Genomic DNA, 12,004 nt, shown 5'->3' on the forward strand with positions numbered 1-12,004 from the left:
GTGTTTTGTCTTCCAAGGGAGTATTGAAAATATTGCAGACAGCCACTCCTGCTTGTTGCACTGTTGGAATCAACATACCCACAGTGTGACTTCCTGGGCTGTTGAGAAAGAAGTGGGACCAGTGCTGAGTGAACAGCAAGGCTTAGGAGTAGTAATCGCGGAATATGTGGGGAGTGCACACCTCCCTCGGGGATGTGGGTCTGCTCTGAGTTGAGGAGGCAGCCCCTCCTTTCCAGGCTCTTTCATTCTAGGCAGTCTGGTCCCCAATGGATGGCAAGGGCCTGTTTGTGCTCTTGTCTGCAGGTCTAGACAAGGTATATGGACTGTCTAGAGCTGGGTATATGGACTGTGCCCAGCGCAGAGGGAGGACTGGGAGGTAGTGCTTAGTCACCTCCATGGAGGAGCTGGTGGATGTCCAGGCACCAGTGAGGAGCCACAGGCAAGTGCAAGACCTGAGACTTGAGGGATGCACTGGGCCTTCTGGCTGTTTGTGGCAGTGAAGAGCCCTGGGAGGCGTCTTTCCTCACGTGCTGGCAGCCAGTCTGGATTGCTGGGTGGAGTCAAGTGTCAGGCTGCTGCGTCGACATTCCTTCTAAGTAATGTCAGGCAACCTTCTTTCACCCTGGACGAAGCCACAAGAACGGGTCAACCTTGATCCTAGGCCAAGGAGACGCAGGGGTTAGCCCTTTGGGATGGCCCTTCCAGTGTTGCAGGGAAGCTCTTGTCAGGGCAGGTCCTGTCGCCTCGGAGATCTGTCTTCCCCGGACCAGGCTTTTGTTGGAACAGCAGCATTGGCAGCTCTGTGACGGCTCCCCATGCTGCCAAGCTTCTGAAGAACTGTCTCCAGGCAGTTCATTTTTCCTTGGAGAGCTTGGAAGTCTTTGTTCTGGCACTGTCATGGTGTTGAGTGAACGGAAAATCTTTCTTGCCACTGAGGCACTTTGCTCTCGTGACTGAGCTGCTGGTGACTGAGTTTCCCTCTGTTCCAGGCTCTGTCTGTGCTGGATGCTTTATGGACAGTATCCTATTTCATCATAACCATGACAGCCCTATTAATTTGTTGTGTACCCGTGATGTGTCAGGCACTGAGCCTAACACAGGCACACTAAACAGACAGTCCCAGTCCCTATGGACCCTGCCTAGCAGGGGAGATAGATACTCATTAGTTAACCCAGGGGTGGTCCCTTTGCATTTTTTGGTCAGTACTGTGAAGGGACAACACAGGGTGCCATGGGGGTGTTCTAGACACAGGCTTTCCTGCGGAAGTGACATTCGGGATGAGGAGGAGACAGGCCAGGAGTGGCGGAGTGATGAGGGGTGAGGGAAGGACTGGTGGGGAGAGAGGAAGTGTCTGGGCAGAGTGAGGAGCATGTGGGAAGGAGGTGGAAAAGAGCTGGGTGCTGAGGAAGTGGGTGCAGGCCAGCGAGGCTGGTCTGTGTGGCCAGTAGGGCCTGGTGAGGAGTGTGGGTTACCTTAGGTGTTATGGGGAGTCACTGAGGGGTTTAAGCAGGGACATGACCTGCTCATGTGTGCTTGCCAGAGCACAGGTCAGAAGGGCAAGAGCAGGTGCAAGGGGGCCACTTAGGAGACTGGCTCAGTGGTTCCTCAGAAGGAGGTGGTAGTAGCTGGACTAGAGAGATGGGAAAGAGAGGGTGGGATTGAAAAGCCCTTTGGGAGGTAATTGAGCTGGACTCGGTGTCTTCAGAGTAGTGGGTGATTGGACTGCAGGCTACTGGTGGTGTATCTCCAGAATTTAGCTGACAATTTGTTTCAAGAATACTTTTATTTAATAAAATGGCCCAGTGATGGCCATTTTACATGCTGAGTCTCAGTGTCATTAGGAGCAAGTGAGAGATCCTGAGTTGAGAAGCTCTTGTAGGAGTCAGTCCAAGAAAAGAGGTTAACTTAGGAAGTCCAGCCTTGGCCTGCCCAGTTGCTGCTGTTGTCAAGAAGTACCTGGTCTTAAGCTCTTTTTTTTTTTTTTTTTTGGTGGCTGTCTGGTAAGGGGAACGGAACCCTTGACCTTGGTATTAGAACACCTCACTCTAACCAACTGAGCCAACCATCCAGCCCTCTTTAGCTCTTAATCCTGACTTTTGTGAGCCTTTGGAAGAAAAGCTTGTGAGGGAGCAACAAGCCAAGTATGGAACTAAGTTACTTTTCTTGTGGGGCCTGATCTGGTTGAGTGTTTGAAACCAATGGGAACTGATGAGAGCTTCCACCCCTTTCTCTCCAAAGTGCTTCTTGATTATAGAGGATAATCTCTCTCTCTTCCCTCCTTTTCCTCCTCTACCCCAGGCTAACTTGTTTCTCTGGTCCTTTTGGGTCTAGTTCCTGATTAGAATTTACAGTAGCTGAGTGAAGTGGGTGTGGAGGCAGTGGAGGCTCTACTCACCTTCCTTGAGGAACCCAGAAGACTCGTGTGGCCTATGAGTAGTTGACTGTGCCTTGTCAGGCCCTGAAAGGGCAGTGAGAGGGCAGCTGGTGGGCCCTCCAGGCAGGAGTAGCCAATTCACTTCACCGATTCCACTCTGCCTTTGAGCTGATTGCCTTTCCAGGAACCTCAGTTCTTTGCTTAGGGTCCAGCAGACAGTGAACCTGCCTGCCCCAAACTGAGGTTATTTTTCTGCAAAAACCAGATCCTCATTCATTCCCTGTCTCTGCTGACAGTCCCTGTTCACCCTGGCCCCCAAGTGGGACTGTCAGAGTAATCTTTGTGCCCTCTCATCCCATGGCTCTGCCGCTTCCCAAATGTTCCTTTCATCTGGCTCCCGTTTTCATCCCTCTTGTCATTGCCTCTCTGTTGTGCTGTTGCCATGGCCTCCTGATTGGTCTCTGTCTCAGGCCTCTGCTCTCCACTCTCTTTGCACTGTGCCACTTGCCTGATTTGGGCCTCTAACTCCTCTGTCCAGAGGACACAGTTTCCTGCTCAGCATCATCTGCTGCCACCTTTGCCTTCTGCATACATGCATAACTGTGTGGGGCCCCAAATTTGCTGCCAGCATTCTCTGCTCTTCTCCTTGGCAGCTGCCTCCTGCCCTGGGAGTGGCCCTCCTCCGTGACCCCGTGCAAGTTTGCCTGACCCCTTTAGCCCTGACCATATCTCTGTGATGGCACTCGCCACCCTGCCTTGTATAACTCCTTTACATTTACCCAGCTCTGTCCTCACTGGGTCGTGAGCTCCTTGGAACTCAGACCACACCTTTTTATTACCACTCCAGACGTGAGGCACTTGGGCTTTGGGATGAGGCCATTCTTGTATTTTGTTGTACTTTACTTCAACGTGATGGGTTTCAGTAAGCCAAGCTCGGTTCTGGAAGTCTTCAGTCAGGTCCTATGGGCCTGCAGCCTGTCTTCAGCTTGGAGAAGCCTTCATTTGGAGCTCAACCTCACCCATTGCCCTAACCATTGTGGCACAAATTGTACATAGGAGCTGTGCTACCACCTTCTACCTGTAGGAGGGGTGACTGTTTCCCTACCTGTATGTCAGGGGTCAGTGTTGTTAAATCAACTGCTGGCTCACATCTGGTCATGTGGGGAAACAGACCTTGAGGGCTGTGGTCAGCTTATGAAGCAGTGTAGTTCAGTGGTTTAGAACATGGACTCTGGTGCCACATTGTCTGCATTTGCATCCTGGCAGCTGTGTTATCTGGAGCAAGTTACTTAAGGCTCTGTGCCTCAGTTTTGCCATCTGTAAAACAGAAGTGATACTAAGTCATATATAGGATGGTTTTGAGGAATAAGTGAGTTAATTCCTATAAAATGCTTAGAATAGTGCCTGACACAAAAAAGGGGGCACATAAATATTAGCTATTATTGTTATTGGGAAAGGTTATTTTTTCCTACCTGAAAAAGGAAGAACCTGTACATGTAAAGTTCTGTTATGAATGTATATCAGAGTGAAGTTAGCTATAATTGAAACTACATTTTCTCTCAAGTGCTTATGTTTTTTGTCTTTGAGTAGACATATTTAAGTACATTTTAGCTGGAGTTGAATCATGGAAGAGGATGGCACAGCAGTCAAAGTCAGGACATAGATGTTTTGAGTGTTTTCTTGTAGGTTGTACTGGCTCAGCAGGGACATCTTGGTCTCTAGGGCTGTCAGAGGCAGAGGGCAGGCACTCTGGGGTCTCACTTGGCCCCTGGGGCAGATGATGGGTAACAGAGAGTGTCTCTCAAATGAGGCTGTGGTGTTCAGATTTTCCTGGGAGCATATAGGTGTGTCTTACCTTGCATGGTCAAAGGTTTATGTTGTAAGATGTGGAAGTTTTGATGTTTACCTTTTGCAGAGTGTTTTTTGGCCTCTTTAAATGTGAAACTAAGGGACAGGTGTGGCCCCAAAATAATGTCAGAACTTTTGGCTAAATGACTCGGAAGCAGGGCAGGATGACTGCAAGCAGGTGAGTGTACCTGCAGCCCCACCCTTGCATTGGTGAGCTGGCAGGGAAGGGCAGGGGCTGGGATCCCTGAATTGGGGAAGCAGGGAGAGAAAATCAGGGTGTGGGTAGAGAGTGGGCTTGGGCTTCTGGCAAGCTTGGGTGCTTTGAGAGGAGTTGGGGACAGACAAATCTTCTTGCTTCTGTGTCTTGTGCCTCAAACAGAGCCAGGTAGACTCAGGCTGTGTTGATAGGAGGCCCATCAGCATCAGTGCTGGGTAGCTGATAACTACCTTTTTGCCATTTCTGTGGAGGAGGCAGCTGTTTGCTTGGTGCAGTACGTATTACCTTAAGTACTACAAGCCTCAAAGGAGCATCCAGGCCCATTGAGGCATACTTTCCTTGCTTGTAACTGTTGGAAAAGGAATAGTTTGAAGAATCACAGGCAGGGATTGAGGGTGGGGGACATACTTCCTGAAGCAGGTGGTCTCTGGCAATCAGGCCCTGGCCTGGAGTGGGGAGAGGAAGGGAGGGGTGCAAGAGGGTAAGGGGGTCTGTCTGCTTTCCTTCCACAGGATGTTCATGATCAAGTGAACATCTCTTCCTCCCCCTAGAGCTTACCTTACCAAGCCTGCTCTGGGTGGTTGTTAGGAGCATAGGCCCAGCAGGAAGCTGTTTCTACTAGGTGGGACGTGTTCTGCAAATAGCTGATATGTCACATCTTCCTGTGCCATGGGGGAGGAACCGCTGATAGCAGAGATCAGGGTAGAACACCAGGGGTAGTCCATGCCATGTTCACAGGCAGGCACTGGCAGTAAATAACAGGGTGTTCAATATCCTTCCTCTCTATCCTCCTAAGGGTACAACACATGCAGTGCAAGGTTTCTTCTTGGAGCTAATGCCAATAACAGGTGGCTTTGTGGAGTGGCTGTCTTAGAGATTGGCAAGTCAGTGGGTTTCCAGTAGTCTGGAAATACTATTTGTCTGTGCCTGCCAAGTGAGGACTGCTTCTGTCTGATTCCATATAGGCTGGGACCTGAGTTGCTCACAACTGATGGGCCCCCACAGGGACTGCCTTGGGGTTGCCCAGCGCTCTGTGGGGGAAGCCATGCTTCTCTCCAGCTGGGCAAGTTGAGCCATCAGCGCTCTCCTGGGCTTCAGGGTGTCCCTGCTCCTGAGTCTGGTGCAGCACCTGGGAATAGGCCTCACCTCTCCTGGCATAATTACAGGCGATGAACAAGCCTCCCAAGCTAGTGCCCGACTGAGGGAGTAGAGTGAAGAAGCCAGCTATTTGTCACTCTGTAGTTAAAGCCCGTAGAGTGCCTTGAGGTAGCCCTTCCTGGAAAAGGGGTCAGCCAGGAGATTTTCTGAAGCCGCTGGAGCAGCTGCCCAGGACTAGAGCTGTGGGAAGATAGGTTGGGGTTTGCATGCCTGGTACTGCTCACCCCCTTTCTGCCTTTCTCATCCTGTTCTCAGTCTAAGATCCTTGGAAAATGACCTGATGGCGGTGAAGGGGTGAATGCCCAGAAGCTTTCTAGCTCTGGCAACAGGTTCTACAGGGCAGTCCAGAACAGAGGGTGGTTTAGCAGCTGGGCCCTGGGGGCAGGTAGCTGTTAAAACCGCTGGTGGCTCACAGCTAATGGTGTAAGTGCTGCAGGACCCACTGTGATCCCTGCCCAGGAGTTTGTTTCATGTAAGAGGCCCTCTGCTTTCCTGCTACTCCTCCCTGAGCTAGCAGCACCCTTAGACCTCTGGCCAGCCAAGCCTGTGTTCCTCTTCCATGGCCTCTTCCCTTACCTACAGGAGACCTGCATTACTAGAACACACCACGGCTCTTCAGCAACTCAGTCAGGCCAGGAAATTATCATTCCTAGGCATGGGGATTCCTTGTCTACAGTGTCCTGTTTTCTTTGAAATACCAGTTCCCACTTTTCTGTTACATAGAGGTAAAAATTTTGGAATTAAGACTCTATTTTTGAGGGCAAGTTAGTTCTTTGAGGGAAGAGATTTCACCAATAGCAGAAGGGCCAGTTCTGAAACCTGAGTTTGTCAGTCTCTGAAAACAGAGATTCTCGAGTGTCTTCTGACACTGGGGCCACATCAGGGTGGAGCAGAATGGAGACCAGTCACCGTTCAATCTTTTGCCTTCCTGGTCTTGGACAGAAGGATTTGTATCCAGGGACCCTGGAAATGCTGGGATACCACGCCTGGGTCTCCTTATGGGAAGGGTTTTGTGTGTGCCCGTCTCTCAGGATCTGGTGATGTATGCAAAGTTACAGGCTCCTACGTTACTAGGGGTCACCTGTCCACTCACTTTCCCTAGAGGTTTAAAAGGGGCTCACAGAGAAACAAGGAAAAGCCAAACTCAATTCTAGAAGAGACATGCTGTAAAGTAAGGCAAATCATAACTAAAGCCAAAATGTTTTCATTATTTTAGTTATACTAAGTTTCCATTTACATTGTCAGAGCTAGGGCTCAGACCCTTCAAACCAATTGTATAGACTGGGTCCCCAGACCCCTCACATGCCAAGCTGGGTCCCCAGACTCCTTACACACAGGTCCGTGCTAGGTAATTGGGAATTATTCCCGGAGCTGTTGGCAGACGACACAAGCTCAGTACTCAGCAGCAGCAGCTTACAGGTCTGGCGGTAGCAGTGGCCTTGCAGAGGGTCCTGGGAGCACTAGCAGCAGCCGCAGCAACAGCCTCCAGCAGAAGTAGCAACCTCCCCATGGACATCCCGGAGGTGGGAGGCACTGTGGATCAGAGCCACTCATGCTTTATACTTAAGTCCATAACCCAGGACACCTGGGTGCACATGCGCAATTACATTAGACAATAACCGAGGAACACCTGAGTGCACGTGCCTATTTACATCAAATGCTCGGCAAGATTCTGAACATCTGAAGGGCCCTGACCATTTTCCTATATTTTCCCAACAGATGCCAAGTCCTGGCAGCTGAGGTTGCACCTCAGTTTTACAAAATAGTGCCACCCTTTTCCTTAGCCTGGTTCAGTGTGGATGACAGACCCAGCTAGTCTTATGGGGGCCTGACATGTTGCCAGATAGCCCTGCCAGATGCCATCTGAGCTCTGTTCTATCCAGACCCAGCTAGACCCATCCTGACTGCCCCTGGGTCTCTCCTGGCCATCAGGAATCTGTTTCTTTTGGGTGGGGAGGGATATGACCTGTGGAAGGCCCCTTTTTATGCAGGTGCTAGCTGTATTGTCCCTCACCCTGCCCATGGGTTCTAGCTGACACCTGGGCTCTGTCTCAGTAAAGGGCTTGGGTGCTCCTGGGAGGCCCTCCCCCACCTGGTATCAGCCTCTGGTGTCAGCACCTAGCAGCAGAGGAAGCCTTTTCTCTTGCCCTCTTTACCATGGCTTCCATGCTGAGCTGCCATGAAAAGAAGACCTTGCACCCAGGGCACTGCTTGCCCGTCTTTCCTGCAGCTGCCAGAAGCAATTGCCTTAGGGTTGCCTTAATCCTTTTCCTTGGTTCCAAGATTCTGAAAACTCAGGGTAACAGTCATGGGAGTGCCAGGCATTTTCTGATGCCACCCAACAGCATTTGCTGAGTGGAAAAATCTCTTTTCCTTTCCCATTATCCCCTTGTTGAGCTGCTTCAGGCAGTAGGGTCCTGTCAGAGTTTTTAAGATAGTTGACGTTATGGAAAAAGCATCTTTGCTGGATTTCTGGGGAGAGATGGCTCCACGTGAGTGACCACCCTTGTGGAGCAGCCCTGCCATGACATCCACCATGGCATATGGGCTCTCTCCACAGCAGCCCCAGGCTCAGGAAGCAACCTGGCCAAGCCAGCCCAACACCCTTCTCTCCATAGCCAGCCTTGAGAGTGACATTCTGAGAGCCACTGTCAGCATGGCTGTTGAACTCTGCCAAGTTCTGCAAGGATCAGGTGGCCTCTCCAGGAAACTGGGGACAAGCAAGAGTAGAGCAGGTCTGGGCTGCTGTTAGCAGGCTGTTTGTTGGTGGGCTATTCCTTGATAGTGACAAGCTCCATCCCTGCCCGTTCTCTCAGGACAGAAGGGAGCAGGAAGTGGGAGGCCCCCAACCTTGACCACTGAGCTGGTGTTCGAGTTGGCCAGGGAAGGGAAGCTTGCTGGTAAGTATCTCTGGTGTGCTCGTGTCCCATGCAGGTTCTCATTTAATCCTCCTGCTAGCCCTGAAAGAGATGTTCAGCTGAGAGAACTCAGGGGCTAGGAAGTCACGGAATTGGGATTCAAACCCAAGTCTCTCTGACCCAAAGTCTGGTGATGACTAGGACCCATTTGCTGGGGAGAGGTGACTGGTTTGGTGTCAGTGCTCAGGCTGGCTTTGTGAGTTAGGCATGGGCTGGCCCCTGTGTGTGGGTCAGTCTGGGTCCAGGACTATAACCTAGAGGGCAGGCACAGCCCCAGCCCCCTTTCAGGGTTCGGGGCTAACGTGCTGATGATGCGGAATTTTTCCTTCTGGCAGTTAAGAGTCCTCTCTTCCTAGCTGTGCTGGGGCTGAGGCTCTTGATGGGTCTGGCAGATGGGAGTGGCATTGGGTGGACTCCTGGAGCAGTTGTGCTGGAGTCCCTGGCACCCCATGGGGACCCTCCCACCTCTAGGGCACTGTAACTGGGGTGGCATCTGAGAGTGCCAGGATGATGGACCATTTCCTCAGCTGCCCTTGCACTCTGTGATTGGGACTTCCCACCTGAGTGCTGATGCAGGGGGAAGTGGGTGGGGCCAGAGCATCTAAACTGGGCACCTCGGGCCTCCTGCCTCCTGACCTGAATGTGGCTTGGCTTCTCCTTGCATTACTGGCATCTGATAGGTGCTTGACGTGGCAGGGGATAGGCTTCTCTGTGTGGGCGCCAGGCTGGCTGCCCATCAGTTCTCTAGGAGTGACAAGCCTTATTCTCTTTGGAGAGGGAAGAATGGTTAGTTGGGTGGCACTCTCTGCCAGACTCTTGTCCCCATCGTGCAGCCCCAGCCATCCTTCTGACCCTGAGCCAGCTGGACATGACTCCCTGCAGGGCCTGACTCAGGCAGCTCTGTTCCCTTATTCTCTTCTGGCCCACACATCCCACTGCCCTCTGAGACAGCTATCCCTGGCTTTGTGGTGAGAGTGACAACTCTCATTTCCAGGTACATCCCCAGCTTCCCACCAGGCCTGCAAAGAGGGGGCTGACCGTTCATGTCACTGGGGTCCATGCTTAGAAATTTGCTGATTTTGGCTTCAGGGGAGGGCTGGGGAAATGGGTGCCCCATTTTGAAGAAGAGGGTGATGGGGCTGAAGAGGAGGCTCACTCAGACATAGCTGCTGGATCCCCTTCATGGGAAGGGGGACTTGGAACCATAGATTCTTCTAGAGCTGGCAGGGAAGTTTGCATCTCCTGCCCTGTTTCATAGATGAAGAAACTGAGACCCAGAGAAGATAAATAACTTGCTTGGGGGTAGAGCCAGGTCTGTGCCTGGCTGCAGGCCACTTTCCAGGGCCCAGAAATGACTTCACCATTAATCTCTATAAGTGGGAGAATGATGTAGGGAGACAGCTCTAATTGTTTTTCTTTGCTCAAAAAGAAAAATGACGGCTGGCCAGATAGCTTAGTTGGTTAGAGCACAGCCTTATAATGCCAAGGTCACAGTTTCGGATCCCCATACTGGATAGTCACTAAAAAAGAAAAAAAAAAAAAAAAAAAAGACAACAATTAAACTTACAGTCAAGCCCAGGGTTGCCCACCAGCAGTGTGTCACAATGCAGTCTGACCCATTGTCAGTCTTGTACCCCAGCTTCCTGCCAGCCCTTGACCACATTTCCCTTTTCATTTCAACAAGCATTTCCTGAGCACCTACTATGGACCAGGTGTTTTATGCAAGGTGGACCAAAAAATGCTGGGATGTGGTTCCTTTAGTCAGAGAACTTTGATTGCTTCAGAGAAGAGAAACTCATCCCTAACCAGCTTGGTCTGCAAGACCTCAGGAAGGGTACACAGAGGGGCCAGGTCTCAGGGACTCTCTTACCTCTTCTTTCTGCTCATTACCTTTCTCGAACTGGCTTTCTGTATGAGGTTTCTATATGGCTTTTTATATGAGCACAGAACTTTGAGGCCTGCTCTTTTCCCAGCTACCTTGTAGGAAAGTTCTAGGAAGAACTCTGATTGGTCCAGCATGGGTCACCCAGCCCTGGGGGTGGGGGTTGCTATGATTTGCAGGGCCCACTAGAGCCACAGGGTTAGCACAGGGAAGGAGCTATTTTTTAAAAGAAGGTGAGTGTTATTCCCTGAAAAAGGGGCACTGGGCAAGAAAATCCTGGCTGTCCCTTGTTCCCCTATCCTGCTTTGTTCTTGTAGCCTTGGGAGAGGGGTGCCAGGGGGCTTTATGCCCAGTCCTTTTTAAAGTTGATGGAATCCAGCAAGACATCAATAGTGTTTGTCAGGTCAGCCAGGCCTAGGATCCAGAATCCTTGTAGAGGTTACCTGAAGTTTTTCTGATGGAAACCAGTTTTGAGGAACTCATGCTGTTCTGCTGTCAGAGCAGCTTCCTTTTCCCTGCCCCACATTGAAAGTAGCTTACCTGAAGGGTTTTCAGAAGGTGCTACCTGCCCCCACCTTGTCCCCCTTCCCAGGAAGAAAGGTGGCTCACTGAGAATCAGTGCCAAGCAGTTGGGTTGGGGGCGACCTCAGGAAGGAGGAGGTGGCTTCACCATCACAGTTACCTGCTTGGTGCTCACCTGGGTTTCCCCAGAGGAAAGGATAAGCGAGCTTCTGAGAGTGTCATCTACAAGACCATAGGCTTTCACTTTGCCTCTCAATGCCTCAGTTTCCTTGCCCTCAGATGGGGTTTACCATACCTGCCAGTGGATTGGAGTCTTGGAATGCTTCTTACAGGTAGACATCTAGGGCACTTTGATAGTAATGTCTAATCCCTACCCCCTCACTTTGTAGCGAAGGGAACCAGAGTCTGAGGAGGTGAGTGACTGCCCAGGGCCTGCCATCTGGGAGGGACAATGCTATGGCCAGGCCTAGGGAGAAGCTTCACTAGGGGTGGAATTACTGAAACCATTTAGGCAACTTTGTGCCCTTTGATATCTCCTCAGCTATTTTGGCTTCCAGTGCTTTTCTTGTGTGTTTGTTCTGTCCTTTCTAGCCCTTGACTAGCCTGATTTTTTTCCCCTAAGGAGAAACAGAAAGCCATTGTATCAGGACAGTGCAGCAGGAAAATCCTCCAGTGACTTCACTTGAAGTTTTCTGTTCACACTACTGTTTGTTTTGTAAGCAATCCCATCACAGCATCTGGGTGGAGCCACAAAGTCCCCGGACCCGCCATTACCTCACCTGCCTCTTATAGCTACCTGCTTACATGGATGTCTAATGAGACATCTGAGACTTAACATTTCTGAAAGGCCTACTCCTTCTGCCCCTCTTCCCTGTCTCTTAGTAAATGGTGCCACCATTTACCCATTTGCTCAGGACAAAAAGCTGGGTGTCATCCTTGTTTCCTCTCATACCATCAGCACCCACATGCGGCAAGTCCTGTCTACTTGCTTCAAGTCTTGCCAAAGTCTCACTCAGCTCCAGCCCCACTGTCTGCTTTCTGTTTCTCAAATGTACTGAGCTTGTTCCCTTTACCCCAAAGGTTCT

The 12,004-nt window shown here is 50.9% G+C and overlaps 1 protein-coding gene across 1 annotated transcript in view; it reads left to right on the top strand.

The window, feature by feature from the left end:
• Nucleotides 1-12,004, top strand: part of RANBP10 (RAN binding protein 10) — a 60,457-nt gene that overhangs the window by 24,748 nt on the left and 23,705 nt on the right. The gene's annotated exons all lie outside the window — the stretch shown is intronic.

The sequence above is a fragment of the Cynocephalus volans genome, chromosome 10 (genome assembly GCF_027409185.1).
Source record: "Cynocephalus volans isolate mCynVol1 chromosome 10, mCynVol1.pri, whole genome shotgun sequence".
Classification (NCBI taxonomy): Eukaryota; Metazoa; Chordata; class Mammalia; order Dermoptera; family Cynocephalidae; genus Cynocephalus; species Cynocephalus volans.